Source organism: Carlito syrichta, unplaced genomic scaffold, assembly GCF_000164805.1.
Source record: "Carlito syrichta isolate Samal-C Ts95f unplaced genomic scaffold, Tarsius_syrichta-2.0.1 Scaffold306483, whole genome shotgun sequence".
NCBI lineage: Eukaryota > Metazoa > Chordata > Mammalia > Primates > Tarsiidae > Carlito > Carlito syrichta.
The window spans coordinates 66,554-72,714 of NW_007250579.1; the positions used below are offsets into that span (position 1 = coordinate 66,554).

Here is a 6,161-nt window from a genome sequence, read left to right on the forward strand (position 1 = left end):
TCCAAATGTACTTAACAAAATCTAAATTTGTCCATAATTTGCTCCGCCTCTAAACAAATATAAGAGCCTCAGAACATGTTAGTTCAATCCCTTAATCATTTTATATGCCATTGTTGTTGAGTCAGTTAGTGTGTGCTTTTTAAAGAAAACATTATATATCATATACAATGCTATTTATATTATTTTATATTTTTCAATATACTATTTTATATAGAAAAGTTTTGTTTAGATTTGCCTACATAGACATCATTTCTTTGCTGTTTCTTTTTGTTTTTCAGATCCCACTCTGGAATCATTTTTCTTCTGTCTGAAGTATAATTTTTCAGAAGTTCTTTAGAGAAGAACTATTGGTAAACTCTCAATTTTTATAATCTGAAAGACTCTTATTTTGCATTCGGTCTTGAAAATCAATTGCTGGATTTACCATGCTAAGTTAAAATTATTTCCTATTTGCACTTTCAAGAAAATAGACTACCATTTTCTGATTTCCATTGGTATTGTTAAGAAGTCTGTTATAATTCCACAATTGTAGGTCATCTGTAATTTTTCTCTGACTACTTTTAAGAGCTTCTGAGTATGTCTAAGTATAGCTTTACTTTTAAATTTGCTTTCCTGCCTGGTGATATGCATTATGCTTTCTGCTTTTTTGGAGTCCAGTCACTAGTTTTAGACAATTCCTAGCCTTGATCTGTATGTATGTATATATGTATGTATGTATTTATTTATTTAGAGATGGGATCTCACTCTGTTGCCCAGGCTGGAGTACAGTGGTGGGATCATAGCTAACTACAGCCTTGAACTCCTGGGCTTCAGCAATTCTTTCATCTCAGCCTCCTGAGTAGCTAGGACTACAGGATGCACCACTATTTTAACAATATTTTTTGTTGAGATGAGATCTTGCTATACTGTCCAGGCTGTTCTTAAACTCCTGGGCTCAAGTGCTCCACCTGGGCCTCCCAAAATGCTGGGATTACAGGTGTGAGCCACTGCAGCTAGCCAGCCTTGATTTCTTCAAAATTTTCTTCTCCATCATTCTTTTCTTCTGGAACTCCGGTTATTTGTATGTTATACATTTTAAATTTCAATCTCTCTTTCAATTGAAAATCTTGTATATTTTCAATCAGTCTCTATTGCATTCTGGGTAATTTCTTCAGTTCCATTTTAGAATTCACAAATTTTCTCTCATCTGTTGTTAAGTCCACCAAATTATTGGAAAAAATCCAATCTAACAAACCAAATTAGGTTTGTTTCCAGCAATTTTCATTTTTGAAAATTCTAGCTTTCATCATGCCTGGCCCTTTATAGTGTCTTATTGCTGATTTATTTTTTTGTGATTCTATTTTTTAGTTCTTTAGATATTTAATATATCATTCTATATTTGATAATTCTATTCTTTGAAGTTCTTGGGTGCTGTGTTTCCACTGATTCTCACCTATGGTTTGTTGATTTTAGCTGTAGAGTTCCTCCCTCGTTTTGTTGATCTGAACTGAAGTTGTTTTTCTCCAGAAAGGACTTGAATTGGCTTCTGCCAGGAGCCCAGGTGAGCTTTGTTTTGCTTGTTTATTTGTGTGTATGTGTTCCCATTTATTTTCTGCCCTAGTAATTTCCCTGAGTTCAGCAGTGCCTTAAAAAGTATATCTTTTGTTTAGGAACTAGCTGTTTTATGGCAGAAAGACCGTTCAGGAAGTAAAAGCCCTAATGAATTCGCTAGTTGGGGAAGTGCTTTAACTGTTGGCTAACATTAGATTTTCAAGAATAGGCTTTGCAAGTGATGGGAATTATAGAAATAAGTAGGTTTCTGGTCCAATAAATGAAATCAGTACTCAATAAACAAGGGTGTTATTTACTTTATGGGAGGATCAGCTGTGGAGATTTTCTGGTTGCCTAGTGCATCAGAGGTTCCATTTGTGGTTGTTCGTTTCTGAAGAGGGAAAACAAAAATGAAGCCAAAGCATTTTTGTATAGCAATTAGGGAGCAAACTGAACTAAGACAAACTAATTGGAATTGTTATAGAAATTGTGTGTGTGGGGGAGGGGGGATAGAATTTAACTAAACAAAAATCTACTTTGCACACTTCCCAGGAAGCACAACTAGGTATATTTTACCTTGGACAAAAAATGGTATCAAGTTTGTTTTGTTTTGTTTTGTTTTTTTGGTTGGAGTCCCACTCTTGTCACCCAGGCTGGAGTGCAGTGGCATGCTCATGTCCACTGCAGCCTTGACCTGCTGGGCTCAGGTGACCTTTCCACCGCAGCCTTCCAAGTAGCTGGAACTACAGGCATTGCCACCATACCTGGCTAGTTTTTGGTTAATTGTAGAAATGAGATTACACCAAGTTGCCAGGTTGGTCTCAAACTCCTGGGTTCAGGCAATCCTCTCACCATTGCCTCCCAAAGTGCTGGGATTACAGGCGTGAACCACTGCACCCAGCAAATTTTTGTTTTGTAAACTCTACTATAATTCTTTGGTCTGCTCCCCTTTTACTTTCTACAATTATTTTTAACCTTTTTGTCTTTCTTCAACCCTCAGAGCCAAACCTTCTTCCTTCTCTGTCACTCTCAGCAGATGGCATTGACTGATTTTTTACGAAAGACACAGACACCATCAGAAGGAAGCCATCACATACCACAACATCACAGCTAAAGCTTCCCTTCCTTGACACCTCTCCTTTTCCCATTCCCCCATAGTTGTAAAGGATTGGCTGCTTTTACTCCTTTGTGAAGCCACTTGTGCTCTGGACTCCATCACTTCCCATGTCCTCTGGGACTTTCATTCATTCATTCATTCATTCATTCTTTCTTTCTCTGCCTTTCTCAGTATTTCTCTCTCTCATCTGCAACCACTCCTGTTCATCTTGGTTTTTTTTTTTTCCAGAAACTTTTAAGACATGCTCAGAACCATGGGAAAAATAACTGGTTCTCCTTCAACTCCCCTCCATCTCCCTCCCATTACCAATCCTTCCTCTTTCCCCTACTTCACAGTCAGATCTCAAGAGAGTTGTCCAGAAATATTGTCTCCATTTCTTCCTGACTCATATCCCATCTGGATTTTACCCCCGACACCCCATTGGAATTCTCACTATTCGTTTTCCATGTTTCCAAATCTAGTTGACATTCATTGATCTTCATTCTACTTGACTCTTTCATAGCACTCAACACAGTTTCAAAAATCAACGGTGGACAAAAATGCACACACACACACACACACACACACACACAAACACACACTTTAGTCCCTATCTTAAAATGTCAGTTATAAAGCAGTGGAGTCAACAATGTTTAGTTGAATATCAATGTATTTATCTTACAACTAGCTTAGTTATTGTAAGACTATCAGTTAACATAATCATTATTCATTATTACAATTATATAGATAAGTATATTTTAGTAAAAATTATTATTTCTACTTTGTATTTCAATTAAGAATTGAAATTGATTTTAAGATTTATATGCATAAGTAGGTTACATTTTTTATTTCATTCAGGTTAGTAAAAAAGTTCAAAGTACTTCCTAGAAAACATTGAATTGAGAATTTCTGCTCTAGTTGTGCGAACTCTCTCTTTGCTGAGACCAAGGGAGTGACCCAGCATGAGAGAGCTTCTATACTGCTTTCAGAAAAGATTCAATTTGTCAAATAGCTGAATGATAACACTGTCTCTAACTAATATGAGTTATTTTAGTTGTTCCTTAGTTCTTAAGTGAGTTACCTTAGTAGTGAGCATGTTTCATCTATTTAGTTACTTCTTTGTGAAGTGAACTCTTTACAACGCATTATGCATGGGAAGACATCGAGTAGAAAAGCAAGCCTCCAAGCACAAGATTTTTTTCACCTTGAAAATGTTTGTAGTGAAGTTATTTCCTGGCTGTGGTTCTTTCTTTGAAGAACATTTATCGTGGACTCAAAATGGCAGGTAATTGTTCTGGTAATTGTTGCCAAGAAATGTATTTTAGCCACTAGACTGCTTTCTGCAATGGGGCTCTTGCTTCCCCCTCTGCAGAGTAAGACATTCTGGATGCTTCAGCCCGAAGGCCTGGCTGCATGACAGGTGGGTGGTCTCTGAAAGAGAGCTCCTCTTTTTGCCATGGACCCGGGGCCAACGTGTCACACCCTTCAGGGGGCATCGTGCACGTGGCACCCAAAGCACAAGGTTGTGGCTCTTGGGATAGAGTGTCCCTCTGCCTTTAAGGGAACAAGGGGGCTGTAGCAGTATGCAGAGGCATGTCTCACCAGGGCTGTCATGGGAAGCGGGCTCATGGGGAAGATTAATGGGCAGAGACGTGCAGGCTAGTTTGTGTGCTCGTAGAATACAGCGCCGCAGAAGCAAAGGAAGCCATCTAAGCTCCTGTAACTCGAACTGCCCAAAGAGCAGCATTATCCGTGTCACCTGGGAGCTTATTAGAAATGCACAATTTCAGGCCTCACTCCAGACCCATCAATCATAACCTGCATTTGAACTACATCCCTGTGGACCCACGGGCACATGATAATTTGTGCAGCCTTGCAGCTGCTCTTACCTACATTCAAGGCCTCAGCCTTTGGACCACTCCGGGGAGCTTTTCCTGCTGCCCTGCTGGCCTGGGGTACTCCTGCCACACCCCCCCCACCCTGCACTTTGTCTCCTGGATCTTGTTCGTTTCTTCCCTGACCCGTCCCCCAGGTCTGCGTGTCTTCCCTTCCTCAGCGGCTAGCTCTAGCACAGATCATTTGTTCATTCTACGTTCACCTGGACAGCCCTAACACCTCGCGTGTTACCCAAGAGATAGCAGGCTCCTGGTCAGAAGACTAGACGAGTCAGTGAATGAATGAGCATGTGATCCACACAGCAGATGCAAAAGCCCGAGATTCAAGGATGATTAAGTATTTATTTTCGTTGCTTCTTAGACAAGGTATACAGGTAAAGAAAACCAAAAAACACACTCTTTCAATGGTATAGATTTTAGACATCACCATCAGACCGTGGCATTCAGGATTTCCAGAGCACATTGCTGAGGCACTTCTGTACCCAGAGGCATGTGGAATTGATCAGGCTGTAGGGAATGATGCACTCTCTGGGGGACACATTACCAGTTGCCCGGTGTGGGGCTTGGGGTTTGCAGCCGACACTAGATCAGGGCTCAGTGCACAGCCTGCCTGTCTTTCCTTAGTGGATCGTCCAGCTGGCAGACGACAGGCCCTCTGTGGCACCTGGGCCCTCCCTCCTGCCGCCCACCTTGGATTGCTTCCCTCCCGAGGAGCACCTTCAGCAGGTGGGTGGAGAAGGGATGGATGTACCCTGGGCTTTGCTCTGTGTCAGCGTCTTTGGTGTAAGGAACCATCTCCCAGCCCACAGAGGGCTGGAGAAGGAAGGCACCCAGTACACGCTGGGGTTGGGGATCACTGGTGGGTTTCCACTGCCTGTGTTCTCCCTGCCTCCCATGACTAGGAATCGATGGGCCCTCCTTATGCCAAGCAGTGCTCAAATCTCTGCTTCACCTGCTCCCTTCGAGCGAGGCTCTGTGGGCCACAGCTGGTGTGCCATCAGTGCCAATTACAACAGATGGAAAATATCTGCAAGAAGAGCGTCCCTAGCACGGCCTTCCCCCATCAGTCAGAGATCTAATGAGATATTCTTGCACTGGGCTTTTTCTTTTTCCCTTTTCACAGAAGGACCCTAATGTGTTCCACAGACACGAGCTCATGAAGATTCCCTGGTGGAGGCAGGGCATCTTCGCCTAATGACACCCTCTGACCAGTCTTCTCAGGCCCTACTCTCGGGGTCCCATCGGAAGATTCCTTCAGGGCCAGGTGCAGTGGTTCACGCCTGTAATCTCAGCACTTTGGAAGGCCAAGGTGGGAGGATTGCTTGAGCCCAGAAGTTTGAGACCAGTCTGGCAACATAGCAAGACCTCGTCTCTACCAAAAAAAAAAGTTAGCTGGGCATGGTGGCATGTACGTGTAATTCTGGTTACCCGGGAGGCTGAGGCGGGAGGATCCCATGATCAGTGACAGACTGAGACTGGAATTAAAATAAAAAAGATGACCTTGGGCCCAGGAGACTTATTGGGACCGTACCTCTTTGTGTTTAAAGATTTTGGGGGGCAGATCACCCTGGTTCTGGAGGGGACTGGGAGACTCTCTGGAGAGCAGCTGTTTCTCCACAGGAGAAGTGAACTAGTGTCAG

At 42.4% G+C, this 6,161-nt stretch overlaps 1 long non-coding RNA gene across 1 annotated transcript; it reads left to right on the forward strand.

The window, feature by feature from the left end:
• The first annotated feature begins 293 nt into the window (after nucleotides 1–293).
• LOC110596070 lies at nucleotides 294–3,854 on the forward strand. The gene is made up of 3 exons (XR_002482242.1): nucleotides 294–350; nucleotides 1,453–1,540; nucleotides 3,738–3,854. It is a non-coding gene; the product is annotated as an uncharacterized LOC110596070 (long non-coding RNA).
• Nucleotides 3,855–6,161: the final 2,307 nt, after the last annotated feature.